General features: G+C 36.6%; 1 protein-coding gene across 5 annotated transcripts in view; it reads right to left on the bottom strand.

Annotated features, from left to right (window-relative positions):
* TMCC2 (transmembrane and coiled-coil domain family 2) overlaps positions 1-22,169 on the bottom strand; it is a 1,263,302-nt gene that overhangs the window by 211,249 nt on the left and 1,029,884 nt on the right. The window lies entirely within an intron of this gene.

The following is a 22,169-nucleotide window of genomic DNA, read 5'->3' as shown; positions in this document are numbered from 1 at the left end:
GGCAGTAGTGTGTAACACATGTAATGATGTCCTCATGTTATAATGACAGTAGTGTGTAACACATGTTATGATGTGCTCATGTTAAATGACAGTAGTGTGTAACACATGTAATGATGTGCTCATGTTATGACAGTAGTGTGTAACACATGTAATGATGTGCTCATGTTACACTGACAGCAGTGTGCAATACATAATGATGTGCTCATGTTATGACAGTGTGTAATGATGTGCTCATGTTATAATGACAGTAGTGTATAGCACATGTAATGATGTGCTCGTTATGACAGTAGTGTGTAACACATGCAATGATGTGCTCATGTTACAATGACAGTAGTGTGTAAAACATGTAATGATGTGCTCATGTTATAATGACAGCAGTGTGTAACACATGTAATGATGTGCTCATGTTATAATGACAGCAGTGTGTAACACATGTAATGATATGCTCATGTTATGACAGTGTGTGACGCATGTAATGTGCTGATGTTATAATGACAGTAGTGTGACACATGTAATGATGTGCTCATGTTATAATGACAGCAGTGTGTAACACATGTAATGATGTGCTCATGTTATAATGACAGTAGTGTGTAACACATGTAATGATATGCTCATGTTATAATGACAGTAGTGTGTAACACATGTAATGATGTGCTCATGTTATAATGACAGTAGTGTGTAACACATAATGATGTGCTCATGTTATAATGACAGTAGTGTGTAACACATGTAATGATGTGCTCGTTATAATGACAGTAGTGTGTAACACATGTAATGTGCTCATGTTACAATGACAGCAGTGTAACACATAATGATGTGCTCATGTTATAATGGCAGTAGTGTGTAACACATGTAATGATGTGCTCATGTTATAATGACAGCAGTGTGTAACACATGTAATGATGTGCTCAAATTATAATGACAGTAGTGTGCAACACATGTAATGTGCTCATGTTATAATGACAGTAGTGTGTAACACATGTAATGATGTGCTCATGTTATAATAACAGTAGTGTGTAACACATGTAATCCTCCCTAAACAGTGACATCCACTTTCCACTTTCAGTTGTTAAGCATCTGTAAAAGTTGAACCTGGGAGCATAAGACAAGGACCGGCATACTTAACTGTTCAGTTTTTAGCATGCCCCTTCATGCTGCTGAAACTTCTGAGAATGCAATCTCCCAACTTTATAATACAGAATCTGCACCTTTTCTTTTGTATGGGCTAAGACATAGTTTGTTCTCTGCATTTTTTTTTCTTTTTAATTCTGCTCTGTTGTTAAACAAGAAGTTTTTTCCTGTCAAGTCAAAAACTGCCTCTCCACCTCCTCTGCACAAAAGTCACTCTCCTTGCCTCTTGAGTTAAAAAGCTACACTAAGTAGCTATTTTTTTCTTCCTGTAATTAGGAAAAGAAGGACTTGTACTTTGTTCCATGCAGCTGACTAAGTGATCTCCTACGCTTCTTGGTTTTAAGTAATGCAACACTACCTTTCACAGACACACACACACACACACACACACACACACACACACACACTACAAGCACATTTATGATGCTTCACAGATTGGTGCTTAAATAAGGCAATAAGGTCTTTCAAACTGAATATTCAAAGGCTACACTGGTCGTGATAAGTCAAGAACACTGCTTGATGGGTAAAAACAAAATGCGTAGCATAGTGCTCTTTTTCCTACTAGAAACAGTAGCAGCCTTGCTGTCTTCTGTATGAGGAGTGTGTTGGGCTTTGAATTTAATTATATTTTAAGTGCTAAGCAATCAGGTTAAAAACAATGGTGTATTAAATGATCCTAGCCCCATCCATGGATCCTTCCTATTTTTATATTCCTGTGCAGTTAAAAATATAGAAGAAAGAGAGAGAGATTCATGGCATATAACATAAACCAGCATGTTGTTTTCTTTTTTTTAATACTGACATTTAACAAGATTACAGATGTCCTTACAAACGTGACACTTTTCCACTAGAGTAACAGGCTGGACTGTGCCTACAGAATAGCAGGACTAATAATTCAGTAATTGATAAGGTCTGTTACAGAACCTGCCAAAAAAATAAAGCAATCCAGAAAGAGAACATATTACATACAGACATCTCACCTGCTCATCAGATATTAAATAAAAATGCCAGGCATCATACCACCCCACAATAACAAGAGATCCTGCAGCAATGGGTGAAACATAATGCCTTTCAGGACAGTGCATCCACAGGATGGAAGGGTTTGCCTTATAAATCACATTTCTGTCTTTGCTTGTGAAAAGCATTTGCCAGCAGAGCACCAGTAAGTGCCTGAGACACTTTCCTGAAACTGGAGGCAAACAAGAAATTAGCATCTGTAACTTTATTGTCTGAATTATACATTTTATTTATTTTCCTAACATAACACTGCTTCCACTTGTGAACTGTGAAGTTCCTTTTTTTTCAATTCTGGGTGTAGACAATGCCAGGAAGGATGAGTGGCCCAACAACAGTGGAGCCTAGTGAAATCTTAACCACATGTCTGCCAGTGCCAAAGAAAGGCTCACTTCTTAGTCAAAGAGTTGATGATTCAATATCTTGTCCCAGCCTCCTACAAGAGATTACACAGGAATTTTATTTCAAGCTTCAGCTTAGCAGTGTCAGTGATGCAACAGACAGCATACTTACCTTTGGTCCCAAAGGCTGTAGGTTCTATTCCCACACCAGGTAAATTGATTGTAGACACTGCAGAGTAGCATTAAGGGAGTAAGTAATGCACTCCTGAGTGTGCTATCTTTTAGATTAGATGTTAAACTGAGGCCCCATTTCTATGAGTTAGTGAGAGCTCAGGTGGATGTAAAAGATTTTAGGGCACCTATTGAAAAGAGTAGGGGGTCTTTATTTATATATAAAAAGAACTCTTATTTACAAAATAGCTACTTATTTACAAATATATATATATATATATATATATATATATATATATATATACACACAAATATGTAAAAATACAAATCTGCTTACATGTTTTCATAATTTCCTTTACAATCATGCTGTGTTCATCTCTATTAGACCCCCACTCCTTTTTCCATAACCACTATTTGATTTTAATTTTTATTTTAGTATTGTTGCTAAAATCCATTTACAATTAAACATAATTTCATTCATTTTATTCCATATAATACATATAAAATAACTTTTATCTATTCTTTTAACATATTATTTACTTCTATTCTTATAATATCCGTACTTAATTATAGCCATGCTTATTTTATCCACTTCTTTTATATCTTCAAAAAAAAAATCTTTACATAATTTTCCCTATAACATTTTTACTATTTTCCATTTCAAAACCACATATTCCATAGTTTCTTCTTCTTGACAATGTAAACATATTCTATCACTTTTCTTTTTACATGGCATATTTCCTTTTACTGACAATTTATCTATTACCAATCAGACAAAATATCTTGACATTCTACTTTCTGATTACACCATTTGCTTCTTATTTTTTTAGCTTTAATTTATTTTTTCATCTGTTAGATCTGTTAGATTTCCCCATGGTTTTACACAGTAATGCTTTATTATTGCATTCTTATACCATAGTTTTCTATCCTTTTCTATATCATCAATTTTTATTTTCCAGAAAACAAAGTTTCTTAGTAGCATTTTATTTCTTCAGTTATATACACCTTTTCTCTTTTACTGTTTTTACCATACCTTCAAATGTATCATATTTATATTTATACAGTTTTACTACTAATTTCTCGTCTTTTTCATTTATCTACTTTAACACTTTGTACAAATTTAAGGAAGCAGTGTATACCACTGGGTTAATTAACCCTAAAAATCCTCCTCCTTTATTTACATACAAAACTCCTATTGTTACTGGGTTTAATCTAGAGCCCCATATAAATGAAAACATATGTGCAATAATTCATTTTCAAATGCTGTTGGCAGCATAAATACCCTTGCCAAGTATGCTATTTTCCCATCAGAACAAAATGTAAGGCTTTTTTTCAGAATGATAACTTATATGTTCTTCAAACAAGATATGTTTGCTTTATTTTTTCTATTATTTTTCCCATTGAATTTTATTTGGATCTTTATTCCCAATTTTTATACCTAACACAGAAATTCCCTTCATAGTAAAGTATATACCACTGATCTTTACTACATCGCCTAAACTTTTACTTTTCTCTTTATTTAAAGCCATCCTTATTATATCCAGCCACTCATTTGTGCCCTTTACTTCATTTACTCAAATTTAGTTTTTTTGCAGATATTATAATGTCATCTGCATATGTTAACAGAACTGGAATTCTTAACCTTTAAGGTGTTATATACCCCACCTCCTTCATTTTGTAATCTATTTCACATACTATCACATTAATAACTAATGCAAAGCATATACAGCTCATTGGTCATCCTTGTCTTACACCACTCTTTAGATGTACCTCTTGGCTTAACCAGCCATTTACAAGTATTTTTACTTTATTATTACTATACACCAGCACACATCATTTCCTAACTTTCTCATTTACATGGATTCATAAATTCATAGATTGTTACTAGGCTAATGACCCTGGGGGCCTTTCTAAGCCTAGCCAAGTTTTCCTGAAAGAATAATGATGTCCTGTATCCAAACAGGACATTGAGTTCCAGGCATTTATAAGCCATCTCTATTCCCCATCCACTGGTCTAGGTTGCGCTTAAACTGGGTAACAGAGTAACTCAGCTTCATATGGATGGGAAGCCTTTACCATAGGAGGGGCAGTCTCTGGGACACATATCTGTCTCTCCAACATGTTCTGTTTAAGTCACAGACAAAATTCAGGTCCCTAGACCTTGTATTTCTGGTACTGTTTGACTTACAAATATGCAGGAGATTCATAATAGTGGTGGTTGTGGATGCCTTATAAGCCATGCATAGATCATTCCTCAGCAATCTATAGCAGACTGAGTAGAGGGGAAGGGCTTTAAGGTGCTCTGCATAAGGCAGGTTTGTTATGCCTTGTATTCATTTTGTAAGGAACCTCTGAGGTTGCTCTAGTTGCTGCATATGGCTGGTCAGGTACATACCAAAAGGAGCATTGTACTCTATGATTGGTCCGATACGGGCAGAGTACAGTGGTATAATGACCTCTTTGGACTTAGATGCCATGCCCTTAGATGCCATGCCCTTACTTATAAACTGTGCAACATAAAAGGATTTCCTCAACACTGTGGCCACATGGTGGTTGAAGTTAAAGCTACTGTCTACATGAGCACCCAGATCCCTGACCACTGGGTCAATTCTTAGGGGTGTATTATCAACATGGTAATTAGCCAGGATGGTTGACTTCCCAAAGTGTACAATTATGCATTTCTTAGCATTGAGTTTAAGACCATGGCTTTAGCAACATTTGTTACTCAGGGATAGACCTTCTTGAAGAATGCTAATGTGTGTGCAGGAAAGTCAATGATAACCCACAGCTTGCAATTATCTGCTAATTTAGTCAGTAATAAACCTTCAGCATTTGCTTCCATTTCAAAGAAATAGATGCCAAAAAGGAGTGGTCCCAGTACCAAATTATGGGGGACTCTGCTAGTGACTGGCCTCGTGGTGGAGGTGGCCTCATCTATTTTGACCTCCTGGATCATATCAGTGAGACAGTTGGCTATCCAGTGGGTGATAAAAGGGTTTATACCTAAATTAATGATCTTGTCTATAATGCCTGAATGGGTATTACATCTAAAGCCTTAGCCAGGTCAAGGTAAGCTGTGCGTACAGTCTTACCTTCATCCAGTGCTTTGGTAACCCTCTCAAAAAGTCAGCCAGATGTTATATGCATGTCCTTTTAACAAAGCCAAATTGTGACAGATCCAGCATATTGAGGTTACCTATGTTCTTATTTATCATGTCTGTGATGATTCTTTCCATAGCCTTACATATAAGGCTGGTAAGACTAATGGGCCTGTAGTTATCCGGATCACTGATTGGACTTCCTGACTGTAGCCATCTTCCATTCCTTGGGCACAAAATCTGATTGAAGGCTCCAGTTGAAAAGTAATTCAAGTGGACCAGAGAGGTAATATTTCATGCTATTTATTAAACATCAAGGATGTTATTGGGGCCCATCAATGCAGTGTTCTTGGCCTTGGAAAGTACATTGATGACCTGTTCTCTAGTAATGGTTGGGGGGATTGTGTTATGTGAGATTTCCATTTCTACTTACAGTAAGTTCTGCACATTGTTATGCATTTCCTCTGAGGTTATGGACATAGCTGTAGAAAGCTTTTTGATTGTCCTGTGCCTAATTAGCTATTTTTTCTTCAAATTTAGCCTTTGAAGTATTAATTAATCCTCTTGGCTGCCTGTTTAGATTTGTCAGTAGGCATTTAGTATGTATAGCTTTGTTCCTCCTACACTTGGCCAAGTTTTATTTTCTTTTGTTGTATAACCAACTGATATTGTGATTCTACCAGAGTGGCTTGTCTTTTGAGTTTGCCTTATTCTAAATACAAACGGACAAGTTTGCTCTCCACAACTATCAGTTTGGCTGTAGAGAGATCTTGCAAATACCTCAGTATATGCTATGGTGTTTACCGGGTTTGGGGGTGTTAGGAATTATATTATTTCATTATTATCCATAATATTTAATGATCGATTGTGTCAAATGCCTTATTAAGGTCTCTTATCATGATTGCTGCTTCTTCTTTTCTGTTCATAATATCATCCACAGTTCTCTATCATAAATAATTCCTAACAACCCTTACCCTTTATACTGTATATGCTATCTTCCCTAATATTTTCCATTTTAGTTTCAAATCTGTTTTGTATTATTTTCATAAATATCTTATAATCATTATTATTCAATACTATTGGTCTCCAGTCTTTTATTCTCTTCTAGCTTCCTTATTCCATATGAATTTAAGTATTCCACTACAAAATTCTTTATGCATATGACCATCATTTAACCATTAATTCAAAATTTTTTTTAAATATTTTTTTTGCCAATCCCTTAAATTTTTTAAACATTTCATACCCTATTTTATCTGGGCCTGCACCTGAATCTCTATATTTGTCCTAATACTCTTCATCTAGCTCATTTAAAGAAATCTCATTTTCCAACTCTTTACTCTCTTTTTCTGTTAACTAGCCTGCATCTTTTTTTCACTACCTTCTTTTTTCTTTAAATATTTCTTGTACATATTGCACTACACTATTCATAATCATTTCCTGAGATCTTTCTTTTTATCCTTTTGCATTTTTTATTTCTCTTATTACACTACCACCTTCCTTTACTAATCTGCTTAAGCAACTTGAAGATACTTCTCTTTTTCCTTGTAAAAAATATCTTTGTTTATATAACAATTCTTGTATTTTTTCTTGACTTCTTTCATAAAATTATTTTTCTTAGTCATAGTACCATCTATCATTTTGTTCTAAATCTCCCAATGTATCGTTATATGTTCTTTTATATTTTTCTTTTTCTATTTTTCTCACATCATATTGCCACTATAAAAAAAACATTTTATATTCTTCTTAAATATCATCTACCATTCAGACCAATTTTTATAAAATGTACTCGTAGTACTATGATCTTTCCATTACTACATTATTAATCTCGTTCCTTCTTCATTCAATGATTTCTCACTTATCTTTTTTACTCCTTTGCCTATTTCTATATATTCCTTGTTTTCTTTTATCAGTAGATCATTGCAAAATGATCAGAAAATCTTTTTTCAACTACCTCCCCTTCTCCTTTAACTAGACCTTCAGATACTATAAAATAATCTATTTCAGTTCTATACGTACCCCTTTTGTTAGTCCATGATTTTTTGTCTCAAAGTCTTAACTTAACAAATCTTATAACTTTTAATATTTTTCATATATCATTTTTTTTTTCTTTTTACCCTTGCCTCTTAAATCACAGTTAAAGTCTCCAGTTATTATAATATTCATACTTATATTTACTTAGTCTAAAATCTGATGAAATAAGCTTTCCCTTACTTTACAGTTAGTATAAGCATATAATCAGTATACTTGTCTATTCCATTTTAAATCTGCACTGGTTAATCTTCCCATTTTTGCTAAAGTTGCATCTGATATCTTTACTGTATTTCTACAGAATACAGCTATTCCAGAACATCTCTCATTTCCCAAATTATAGATTATCTTTCCTCCCCATACTTTCTCTGTTTGTAAGATTTCTTCATTTGTTAAAAAACTTGTAGCTTCTAATATAATTACACTACATCACACGCATTACAACACTCCAAAAATTCCTATTCTTCTTACTATATTCTTAATACTATTCACATTTACAGAAAGCACTCTAAAATTTTCATTTTCCCTTTTCCTTAGATTCATGGTTTCATAAGTTCATGGCTAGTTACTAGGCTAGCTTTCATAACAGGCCATTCTAAGCCTAATCAATTTCCTTCCCAAATGTGAAAATCCAACACTGTACCGTGTGTTTGTGAGTCACACACCTTAACCATTATACCAAGCCCCAGTCCTTAGTTATATGTATTCTTTTTCATCCATTTCCCTTTTTTTTGTACTTATCTCTTTAAATGTTCTTATTCTGTCTTTTGCCCTTTTACCAATAGAATTCTCCCTCCCTTTTGCTATCTCCCAGTTTGCCTTCTTATAGGTTCATAGGTTGGTCCTAGGCTATCGGCCCTTAGGCCTATGCAAGCCTAGCTATAACAATTCCCTGGATATTTCTTCCCGCAATATTTACTTCCCTGGACCCCTGTCTAGCAGGACGACTGACATGATCCTGGGGTGAATTTCCTATCGCCTATCCAATCATCAAGGTTCCTTCTGAAGAGGCCAAGGAGGTGCTCTGCTTGGCATGTATGGGCAGTCTATTCCAGAGTATGAGGAGTCTCTGGGTCAGGAACCCATCCCTCCAGCATGTTTTGTTCATTGTGATGACAAGGTTTAGATCCCTGGAGCATGTGGCTCTGAGGGATTGGGATTTCTTTAAGTGGGGCATGTCCAGCAGCTCAGGGTTTGACATGGCCTTGTATGTTAAGCAGAGATCGCCTCTTTGTCACTTATTTCAGAATCTTCTTCTATGTCCTCTTAATTATTTTTTCTCATCCAGGTTTTCTTCTATTTCTACTAGTAATAAAATGTCTTCTTTGTTCATTTCATTCTCTTTCTTTTTCCTTACTGTTTTCTTTTTTTGCAACCCATCCATAAATGTCCAATTTTGTTACAGTTATAACATATCAATTCACATTTTTGTATCATGTCCCATTTTCCCAAAAATATAACATTTACCTTTGCCGCAGTTACTTATCAAATGTCCTTTTTCACAAAAAAAAAAAAAAAAAAAAAAAAACATGTTTTAGGTTGACCCCAGTATTTTACAACACTCCTATTCCCTTCCACATTTATCATGCTTGGTACACACACACACACACACACACATACACACACACACACACACACACATATCTGTATATATATATATATATATATATATATATATATATATATATATATATATATATATATATATGCACACACACACACACACACACACACACACACACACACACACACACACACACACACACACACACACATATAATTTGTTCTCTTTCTATTTTTAATACAGTATTATAATCTCAACCACCAGTCAATAAACCCCTCTTGTCATAAACGTTTGCAACGTCCAGTACTTCTTTACATAAAACTTTCAAATGTCTTTTCAAAGTCTCTCTCTCTACCTCTGTTTGAAATTGCACATGAATCTTCTTTTTTGTTTCCCTGTTAATTTTTCTATTTTATTTATTTAACATTTGTTTACCAGTAAAGTCTGCCTGGGACAGAGCCCATTTTCAGCAGAGGCCTTGGGAGAAACACTTCAGATGCATGTCTTTGGAATGTGGGAGGAAACTGGAGCACCCAGAGAAAACCCACACGAACACAGGGAGGACATGCATTCTCCGCAAAGAAGGCACCCCAGATGAGAATCAAAATGGAGAACCTTGTACTGTAAGGCAACAACTCTAACCTCTGTACCACTGCACCGGTTTTATTATATAAATATTCCATGGGTTACAGTCTTTCTTTTTTCCTATTCTCCAAGAAAATTTTCCATTGAAAAAAACTGTCTCGACTATAATGTCACAAAATGCTCCTACTTCATGTTCTTTTACACTCAAAGGAGCTATTAAATTGTCCCACACTTCATACCTGTCCATTTTCTTGTCATCTTTACTTTCAATCCTTACTACATACCTTCTGTTTTTCATTTACTTTTACCTTCTTTACTGCTACTCCACATTTTCTGTCTTTCTTTTACTCTTTGTTTATGTTTTCTTTTCCATCTCACCACTATTCTTCAGGATTGTCTCTTCATCAACATTTTGTATTTTCTCCATAATGTCCCCCCAGAAAACATCTCCTTCAATTTCTGGCTCACTATGCACCACCATTTCTTTAAGTAAATCATTCTGCAACCCTCCCAACTGGAGGGTTGTAATTATACATCCATCATTTGCTTACTTATCTCCATCAAACAGGCTTCTTTGAAACATTTCCTCAGAATCATATACACATTCTACCATCTTAATATTTGCTTTCTCCTTCATTTCTTTCACTACTCCATCATCTCCTTCTCTCTCCATCTGTCTCCCTGTTTCTCTGGGCCACCTCTGCACATAAAACAAAAACAGGAAGTGCTCCTCCAAAATGGGTCGCACTCACAGCAATGACTAGTAGGGGAAGTTCCCTGATGCCCTGGCCAAATTTCCCCTAATAGAATAAATACCACCCAAGGTCTCCCCTAAAAATAGGCTACTAGCCTAGTGGGACAATCAGCTTAACAAAAGATAAATAAATACCTTCAAATTCCTTCATTGTTCACAGTTTTCACATAATCACCTCAGAAATAAAATGCAGCTTACTTTTTAAATTACTAGATACATGTTCGACTGTTTTTACAGCAAATGTATCACATCTCTGTAAGAACTCTATGAAGGAACTGCATGCCTGTTGGCCTACTTAGTTCATAATACATGCACAGTAAAGTTCCAACTCTGTTGCAAACTAATGAAGCCAGAACTCCCATAATTTAATTGTCTACAATGCAGGAACTTTCCCATAGCACTGGTAGATTAGCTCCATGGCCCTTAGCTATGAAGAGGGAATGATAATGCTGTTACTGATACCATTTTTGACAACAAATCATCACAGTTCTTTACCAGTCAGTCTTGCACATGAGAAGATAAGCAACGATGACCTGGATATGTCCACCCCATCATGTTTTAGCACACAACACCACCAACAGCCTGCAGCCATTGTCTTATTAAGCTGATCTGATCCTCTATGAACTTTTTGCTGTGGTACTTCTAGTACCTATCATTTATGCAAAACTACTTCCTTTATATATCAGCCTTAGCATGCATCTCCTTATTTACAAGTGGCCAACACACCTTCACTAGAGATTTGTAACATTCGTACAATGGTAAGATTTTACCTCTAATATGCTGCAACAAGTAGAGGTGTCGCTTCAGTGAAAGGGGTTCTCCAATTCATTTCTGAGCTGGGGTGCCTTCTGTGCACAGTCTGTATGTCCTCACTGTGTTCACTTGGGTTTTCTCGGGGTACTCTAATTTCATTTCATATTCCAAAGACATGCAGTAGGAGGAATGGACACTCAGAATTGGCTGTGTATATGAGTGGTAAGGAAGAATAACCGTGGCATGGCTAGCCACTCAGCAGTGTGAACATTAGCTCTAGATCAAACATGTCCAACCCACGGCCCACGGGCCACATGCAGCCCTCAGAGCTTTTTCATTCGGCCCGTGACCTTTAACTGCAACTGTATGCATGTGCCAAAACAATTTTTTTTAATTTGTTTTTCACATCGGTGACCTGTAACCACAATGTCGCTGTGCACGTGCCAAAGCACCCTTCCTGCTTTGTTTTTTTCACGCCAAACCTGGATCTGTGTGTTTGCGCAGAAGAATCAGTATGTGTGTGTCCGTGCTGAAGAGAGATGCATTGCCTTTGAAAGGGACAGCACTAACTGTATTAATAGGTAAGTGTGGAGTGTGTGTGTGTGTGTGTGTGTGTGTGTGTGTGTGTGTGTGTGTGTGTGTGTGTGTGTGTGTGTGTGTGTGTGTGTGTGTGTGTGTGTGTGTGTGTGTGTGTGTGTGTGTGTGTGTGTGTGCATGAGAAATGCAGGTTTTATTGAAATTTGGCCTGAAATCCTGAGTTCAGTGAAAATAATTTGTCATTACCTAGACAATACAATTAGAGACTTACTGATATTTCTCCTGCAAAAAAATAGAAAATCAGAATGTAATCTGAAGTGGTACAGACTATGAATCAGTAAAGTGATAACTTCAGAATCAATGCACATAGACAGACCCAGGAAGATAATCTTTGCAGGATGCTCATACACGTGGCTATAAATACATGAATAGAATATCTGACTATTGAAGAGCAGATGCTGAATATTTTCTCAGAAGCCACAGTTGCTGTTTAAAATTATGTTGTTTGGGGAGAACTGAGTTTATTCATGTTACTCAGCTGGTTTGGCAGTACGACTGACAATAGTTATGTACTATTAGTGCTGGGCTGCATAAAACAATACTTTGTATGGTTATAGTGCAATGAACTTTTTAAGAAAAGGAATGCAGTTTACTCACACATACACCAGTTACTATGGAATAACGTACATCTGTTGAAATGAAGCCTTAAAGTAAACTCTGAGATGATGCATTACCATCTATTTGGGTGGAGCTTGGCTACAAATAGTAATCTCTGTAGGTTAATCAGTTTCTGATGTAGTGAATACATTTGGAATGAAAGTGGAAGAAGTGAACATTATGTAGATATGGTCATGTAAGCTCTCCACCAACACAAAAGGCAAGTTGTAGGTCTGCTCTAGGTAGCTATACCCTTGTAGATCATTTTCTGCCCGACAATTGATCTTGATCTTAGGATAATTAATTAACTTCAATTCTATGGTGAATTTGTATTGCTTTAATATTTATAGAAAAAATAGTGTTGTAATTGTCAAGCAGTTCATGTACATAATTTGTCATGTGCGAATATTAATAGTAATCACTTGTTGTAGCGAAAGAGTTGATTATTGATTAGTTTGATAAAAAAAGTCTTTTGGCTTTTCCCGGTTAGGGGTCGTCACAGCGCAACTCCGGTCCGCTCATGATTGGCAGTGGATTTTACGGTGCCGTGTTGCCAGCCCGAAGACCAACCTTCAACAAAGGCACGCCCCATTCATGCTTGCACCTACCTGCATGTCTTTAACATCACTCGACCACGGGGAGGACATGCAGACTCCACACAGAAAGTGCTCCAGCCGAGAATCGAACAGGAGAACATCTTGCTGTAAGCCAACAATGCTAACCGCTGCACCACTGTGGCTTGATTATTGATTAGTCTGATTATGCTGTAAAAAGAGTTATTTGCAAGAGGTGTCACTTATTAGAAGGTCATTATTGTCAAAGGTGCCAGTGTATATAGTCTTTTGGAACAAAATACGAAATTCTGCCATATGATTTTTATGCCTTATCTATGTATTTATTTTTCTCTCTGGTATGTTATGGGTTTATCCCTGTGGATTACATGTTGTACAGTATCAGATTATTCTATTAACAATTGTGTTGAACAATTTGTCATCACATCCTCAGGAGAGCATATTGCGCCTTTCTCACTGCAGATATGACCATCATACAATTAAGCATCATATGGGTGTACAAAGGATGGTAACATATGGCACAAAGTATCTTCAGTATCCAACAAGTCTCCTTTGGCTAAAAAATCTACAGACTGAATGAAGCTAAAATCATTTTCAAGTGCTTACCAATCACCAGTATAGATGCTGGTTCTGTTTTCACTGTGCATTTCAAAATAAGAAAGGTAGTGTGCTTCTATTTGTTTGTTTTCAAGAGGGGCAGAAGGCTTTTCAACAATAACATATCAGAGTATCTGCTGTCTCATGTAATGTGACATGCAGATGATTAAGTTATGTTTCCTGGAAAAAGAATGTCAAAAGCCACCTGTACCTCCTAAAGTTCTCCACTCAAGGAAGAAGGACTGGTTAACCAGTTCTGGTGTCCTTTCAAATGCTAGCAGAACAAAAGGAGTCTGTAATAGCAATATTTAAAAACTGTCCCTATTTTTGGCCCTTTGTCCCACGTTTATTTATGTCCTTGTCCAGATTTTGTGCTCTAAGAGGTTGAGAGGTATGAGTGCAACCAGTGTGACAATGGAAAATAAGTGAGTAAATCGTACTAGTGGTCAGCTTACACAAATGTCATTTCTGTATTGAGTATTAATCTATAGTCATGACGTACAAATGATTATTTTCTAGGCTTTATGGACATTGTTCATATAATGTGTTTGTGGTGATGTGAGATTTTGTAGCTATTTTCTTGCAGACAGACTTCACAGAATTACTAAAATTGTTAGCAAATTCAGTACTGTAATTCTGTGAAAGTGAAGCTTCAAATGTCTGGTAGGCTGTTACACTTATGTCATCTCATGCTGAATTGTGTATTGGTTGTTAGTTGCAACACATTATTCTGTGTGTGTGGTGGTGGGGGGGGGGGGGGTCTCCAGGTGCTTTTTGCAGGGAAATGCAAGTGTGAATTTGAACTGCCAGAAGTAAATGGATTCTTTCCTATTTTAATGCATCACTTTTGCTCATAAATTCCCTGACTTGACAGATATCACAACTGTCAAGTTTATCAACTTAAAGATGTAATTCTGGGTAAATTCAATTGTGGGGGATACACAGGTGAGATGGATTCCATAATAAAGCATGCTACAAGATTTTAGAGATATTGATTACTAATATGTACAGATGTTCTGCTGTAGGCTAGTGTGCGACTTTATATACCTAGGAAGGGTTCCATACCTGTTTATTTGTAAAAACAAAAATATCAACTACTGTTAGATTAAGAACTGGAATTAGAATTTTACGGCGAATATTAGGCATTTATTACAGTTAAGTGTAACATCTAAAGGAAACCTCCTGCACGGAGGCAAATGCACGGCTCAAACCAAATAACCAGCAAACCAAAAAGATAGAGTCAGCATACTGTGACCTGAAAAACTTTTATTAATAAATAAACAACGAAAAACAGACCGGTTTCGGCTGGACAATATCACAGCCTTCCTCAGTGTGAAACAAGTAAATCAATCGTTGTTTAAATATACCCATCTCAAAGCTCATTGGTTCTTCCTAAAATTGTTCATTAAGACCAGGTGGAAATAATCCTCCTAGTTTGCAATCCACTTCTTTTCTTTAGTATTTAAAATGGAATGCCAGCCTGTTTTATTGGGTCGATTCCCTTTTATAATGTCAATGACCATAAAAGAAAATTTGGCAGTCTTATGTACCAGTTGGTGTTTGAAAAGTGCATTGTGAACCTTTTTGTTCTTGATACTACTGATATGTTCTGATATTCGTAGTCTGAGTGGACGGGAGGTTTGTCCAATACAGACTGAGCCACAATTACATGTGGCCAAATATACAAGCCAATCACTGCTGCAATTGGCAAAAAAATTAAGATCATAAGCCAAAGCACAGTTTCTGCTAGAAAATTGTTTTGATTTACATACATAATTACAATTGGTGCAATGGCCACAAGGAAAACAACCCGTCAATGGTTCACCAGTCAATGTGGTCTGAAGAAATTGAGTTATTTTTCACATTGCTACATTTATAGTGACTGAAACAGGAACTTAGGTTTTTACCTTTGCAGAAAGAGAATAAACATCTGTCTGGTATAATACTAGCCACCTCATAATCACATTGCAGAATATTCCAGTGTCTATGCACACTTTGGATCAAAGTATCCGAGTTTCTGGCATAGGTAGTTACAAAACCTGATGGGTTGTGGTGCAATAACTGTATGATCGTTATAACTCAGTAGTTCCTGTCTATCAAGTGCATTGACATCATTGCTGGCATTCACCACATGTCCCATACTGTAGCCACGGGATTTAAACCTACTGGTCAAATCTGTCCTCTGTTGCTGGAAGGAAGAATCATGAGAGCAAATACGCTTCATTCTGATAAATTGTGATTTGGGAATGTTACGTGCAATGTGTGGCGGGTGAAAACTGGAGGCATGGAGGATGGTATTATACTGGGGATACTTCCTGAATACTTCTGTACCTAGTGTGTGGTCAGGTAGTCTGTTTATTAATACATCCAAAAAGGTAATAGTATTCAAATCATAATGTACAGTGAACTGTAAACCCCATATATTGTTGTTCAAATATGATATAAAATTAATTAGTTGATATTCCTCACCCTTCCACACCATCCAACAATCGTCCAGATAACGTCTCCAGATGTCAATATGTTCAAGAAAAACATTGTTTTGGCAATCATAAATAATATATTTTTCAACATAGGCCATAAATAAATCCGCATATATCGGGGCAAATGATGCCCCCATTGCTGTGCCTTTTGTTTGCCAATAACAAATATCTTGATAGAAGAAGACGTTGTTAGTTAAAACATGTTTTGCTAAACCAACCAGAAAGGAATTGAAATCTGGTTGATATAGACCCTGTAAAAAGTTAGTGGAGTTATCCCTTTGGCAATATACGCCTTAAACAGTTTAGAGTGCCAAACATTTGATCTTAGAGATCTAAGATGTTTGTGTAATTTTTTTTTATCATTACTAATGATACTATGCATCAGCTTATGATTCAAGATTCGGCATCTCAATATATTTATTTTCTATCCAAAATCCACAAGGACCCTGTGAATCCACCTGGTAGACCGATTGTATCAGGGAAAGATTACATTACCGAACCATTGTCTTTATACCTTACCAAACATCTGAAGCCCTTGTTATATGTAGTACGATCACGTTTGCAGGACACCACTAACTTTTTACAGATTATTTCAGATACTCAACTCGAGCCTGGTTGGTTTATGTGTACGCTTGATGTAAGTGCCTTATATACCAACATTCCTCATCAAGCAGGTTTGGATGCATTGGTTTATTGGCTTGAGGTGGCAGGTCTATATCAACCAGATTTCAATTCCTTTCTGGTTGGTTTAGTAAAATTGTTGGATGGTGTGGAAGGGTGAGGAATATCAACTAATTAATTTTATATCCTATTTGAACAACAATATATGGGGTTTACAGTTCACAGTACATTATGATTTGAATACTATTACCTTTTTGGATGTATTAATAAACAGACTACCTGATCACACACTAGGTACAGAAGTATTCAGGAAGTATCCCCAGTATAATACCATCCTCCATGCCTCCAGTTTTCACCCGCCACACATTGCACGTAACAGTCCCAAATCACAATTTACCAGAATGAAGCGTATTTGCTCTCACGATGCTTCCTTCCAGCAACAGAGGACGGATTTGACCAGTAGGTTTAAATCCCGTGGCTACAGTATGGGACATGTGGTGAATGCCAGCAATTATGTCAATGCACTTGATATACAGGAACTACTGAGTTATAACGATCATGCAGTTATTGCACCACAACCCATCAGGTTTGTAACTACCTATGCCAGAAACTTGGATACTTTGATCCAAAGTGTGCATAGACACTGGAATATTCTGCAATGTGATTATGAGGTGGCTAGTATTATACCAGACAGATGTTTATTCTCTTTCTGCAAAGGTAAAAACCTAAGTTCCTGTTTCAGTTACTATAAACGTAGCAATGTGAATAATAACTCACAATTTCTTCAGACCACATTGACTGGTGAACCACTGACGGGTTGTTTTCCTTGTGGCCATTGCACCAGTTGTAATTATGTATGTAAATCAAAACAATTTTCTAGCAGAAACTGTGCTTTGGTTTATGATCTTAATTTTTTGCCAATTGCAGCAGTGATTGGCTTGTATATTTGGCCACATGTAATTGTGGCTCATTCTATATTGGACAAACCTCCCGTCCACTCAGACTACGAATATCAGAACATATCAGTAGTATCAAGAACAAAAAGGTTCACAATGCACTTTTCAAACACCAACTGGTACATAAGACTGCCAAATTTTCTTTTATGGTCATTGACATTATAAAAGGGAATCGATCCAATAAGACAGGCTGGCATTCCATTTTAAATAATAAAGAAAAGAAATGGATTGTCAAACTAGGAGGATTATTTCCACCTGGTCTTAATGAACAATTTTAGGAAGAACCAATGAGCTTTGAGATGGGTATATTTAAACAACAATGATTGATTTACTTGTTTCACACTGAGGAAGGCTGTGATATTGTCCAGCCAAAACCAGTCTGTTTTTCATTGTTTATTTATTAATAAAAGTTTTTCAGGTCACAGTATGCTGACTCTATCTTTTTAGTTTGCTATTTATTACAGTTATTCATTGTTCGAATGCACCTACAGTACAGCCAGGAGGTTGATTTTGGTCACCCACAGCAGCAAAGGAGTTAACTATATGATATAGTTTATTTGTGGCTCCAAGACAATTTCTATTCACTCAATGCAGCCCCGGCAAGCCAAAAGGTTCGACACCCCTGCTCTAGATGATTGTTACTGTTGAAATGATATCCCAACCGCTTGTGCAAAAATGAGTCAAAAATCATTTAATCTCTCCAACAAATTCAGTAGAGATTATAACATAAAAATAGATGCAATGTTTAACACTGCTAAGCAGGGAAAGGTATCTAAAATGTAGCTTTAATTTTAAATCAGCCCTCTTGCAAATATAAACTAAAGAAAAAGGAATACTTTTAACAATAGTATGTTAAATCTGGGCAGATAAAAAATTTGCAGTAACCACACTAGCAGTAGGATAACTCACACCATAAGTGTATACTAAGAAATTGCTATCATATTGAGGGCATTTTGATATGTAGTACATTCTGAAAAAACTCTATGCTAGGTAGTATCATTGCAGACATGAACAGCAAGTATTTGTGATCAGTACAATTAAGTTATTTATAGTTATTTATAAAGTAGCTGCGGTGATGCAGCGGTAGCATTGTTGCCTCACAGCAAGAGGTTCTCCTGTTCGATTCTCAGCTGGAGTGCTTTCTGTGAGGAGTCTGCATGTCCTCCCCGCAGTTGAGTGGCATTCGAAAGACATGCGTGAATGGGCATGCCTTCATTGAAGGTTGGGCATCGGACTGGCAACTTGGCACCATAAAAATCTCCTGCCAATCATTAGCGGACCGGAGTTCCACTGTGATGAACTTTAACTGGGAAAAGCCGAAAAGACAAACAATGAAGTTATTTATAAAACAATTCATTTAACATAATGCCATTGTGTAGTAGTGACACACCATGTGAGGTCTGTGTTATTTAATACAGCCATCCATGGAGGGGGGGGGGTGGAGTTTAGTCACTTGGACTGTGCTTTCTTGACCAAACAAACCCACCCACTGTGGGCAAAAAAATTAGTTACCCACATCTTGTCTTGGTATTTATATCCATTTGTAAAAGAGAGGAAAAAAACACCAAACCAGCCAGTCAGATGACAAGAATGTTACACTTCTAACATTGTTAAACTGCATATCATTTGGGAAGAGTTATCTGTCACAATGGCTTTCATTTGCTGGAAGCCATTAACAACAAAAAAGTGGCACAGGCATTAAAGCTATCACCCCTAAACTCACATTCTTAGCTAAAAATAAGTGATGTATTTCTTGTACATTCTCCATATCGGTTTTTATCCTATGTTGGGGTGGGGGGGTCATGGCATATCGCTGCAAGTAACTGGAGTAAGATGTGAACCCAGTCCTGAATGGAATTCCAGTCCATCACAGGGTAAATGTCATCATTCTCCCCCAAACCTTGTATGCTGCAACACTTGAATGGATTTTAACATGGATCCAACAGGAAGACAAATATACCATTTTGTCATTATACACTTTCAGACAGTCATGACTCATTCAATTCATTTCGACCATATAACATTGACTCACAAGACAGTCTGACCACATTAATTGCATATATATTTTATGTATGTATTGTATATGCACACACACCCACAGTCAAAAAGAGAGAAAGGAGGAGAACGCACACTAATACTGTATCTACTTTGCAATATAAACAAATCTTTAAATTCATCCACAGTATTATAATCACCTTGAATGCATCAGGATTTACCCAAAACCACACAGCTCATGGTCAAGTCCTGCTTCACACATAGTCACAGCTTTCAACTTCTTTGCTCAAAAATCAGGGTCAAAGCCAAAATAATTAGCTATCCAAGGGCAAATATCAGAGATAATTTTTAAATACTGTTATAATTCACTGAAAAGGTTAATATAACAACATACTTTGAAGGTTGTGCATCGGGGCTGGTAACTCAGCACGTAAAAATCAATTACCAATTATTAGCGGACCGGAGTTCCACAGTGGCGAACCCTAACCGGGAAAAGCCGAAAGATACAACAACAACATACTTTGCATCAGCATGCACTTTTTGATTAATCAGAAGCATGAAACTCTGTCTGACATTATCAACTGACTTTAACCTTCAGAGATTTACCAGAAAATCAAACATTTTATGAGGAAAATGGAATAAATGTGAGGCAAATTCAGGAATGTTCTATAAAGCAGAAGACAATTAAGAGTTGTGCTCATATTGAAGAAGTGTAACTTCTCATTTAACAATTTCATTTTGTAGATCCCACATTGATTATAATCTGAAATACAGACTTAAACTGCTAGCTCTCCCAATCTCAACAACAACCTGCCAAAATGTGAAACCCCAAATCGCTACTGATTACAAAGGGAAATGTTTGAGTTTCCCCTTCTGATTGCTACCCGCCAAATAAAACTAACCTAAAAGTGTATATACAAACAAAACACACCACTAACAAAAAAACACATAATTTATACTCAAAAGCATTTGCACACATTCATATCTATCATACACAATGCCTTATGTGGTGCTTCCCCCTGTACCCCCTTATTTTGAAGTATTAGCTCCATGGTAAACAACCAAAACTATGCTGTAGTCAGGTGAAGGTGAGTTGAGTATTACTTGCCAAAACAGTGAACTGCCCCCCCCCCCCCACACACACACACACACACAAATAAACACACACATTATAAGAGCTACCAAGTCTTTGCCATTTCTCACACTCACCCTACATTAAATGCAGATTACATATGTACTGAAACTATAACAGTTTCACAGCACAGGGGTCAGCAGCAAAAAATATAACTACAGTACATTATAGCCAGCTAAAAGGGCAGTGATTGTGTACTACAGAGAAAAAGCTACTCAGAGCGTGATGTTCATATCAGCTGCGAGTAAAGATTTGTGTTCACATCAGCACTGCTCTTCTTTGCATCAGGTCTTCCTTTGGCACATCAGAATTCCACCTTCGACCTCCTTATTGAGCGACTATAGTCCTGTCCTTTGCCTGTCTGTAGCTGTTTTCTTTTGTTGTGCCTCCCTTTCTCAGTAATTGTACTCCCTGTCTGTGCCTGCCTTATTACTAGCTCTTCTGAAATACCACAGTCCTACATTGCTGCCTAATAATTTCTCATTTCTGGTTCACTTCTTAAAAAACTCTTCATTCTCCTTGTAAGAAATATTTCATTGCATTTCTAGTGTTTTTCTCTTTCAGTTTGTCAGGTATCATTTATATGCATGACAAGCATTTCCCATCAGCTGTAGTTTTCATTACTCATTGTGTGAGTACAGCATTATATGTTGCTTATAGTTCGGCTCTATACAGTAGCCAGTATGTTATTTTTCTGGCATGATGTCTACAAGACAAATAAGATGCTTGTATGCACACACACACACACACACACACACACACACACACACACACACACACACACACACACACACACACACCTTAATCCATGCAGCATGTTATGAATACACTTTTCATTTCAAACTGGGGGATGTAACATTAGCAGTTTACTGCCATAGTACTCTAGAAGTATAGCAAAATAGTGTACTTTAGATGAATCACATGTAGGATATATAGAAAATATTAATGTTGTGGTTATTTGTGATAATATTGGTAAATAAATGGTTGTCTCATTATTAAAGCAGCCAATGAAAATAATTTCTGCTGTAATACTAAAATATTCTTATACCATTGATCTCCATTTAAATACAGAGTACAAGGAAAAACCTCCATGACCTCCGTGGGGTTAAGGACAATAACACGGTGTATTATATGGATACAGTCAGCATACTGGATTGTTCCACTGTTTGATTTTTACAGTATA

The sequence above is a fragment of the Protopterus annectens genome, chromosome 7.part0 (assembly GCF_019279795.1).
Source record: "Protopterus annectens isolate FY-2018-M chromosome 7.part0, PAN1.0, whole genome shotgun sequence".
Classification (NCBI taxonomy): Eukaryota; Metazoa; Chordata; order Ceratodontiformes; family Protopteridae; genus Protopterus; species Protopterus annectens.
The sequence above is the reverse complement of the archived record's forward strand: the minus strand, read 5'-3'. Positions and strand labels throughout refer to the sequence as shown.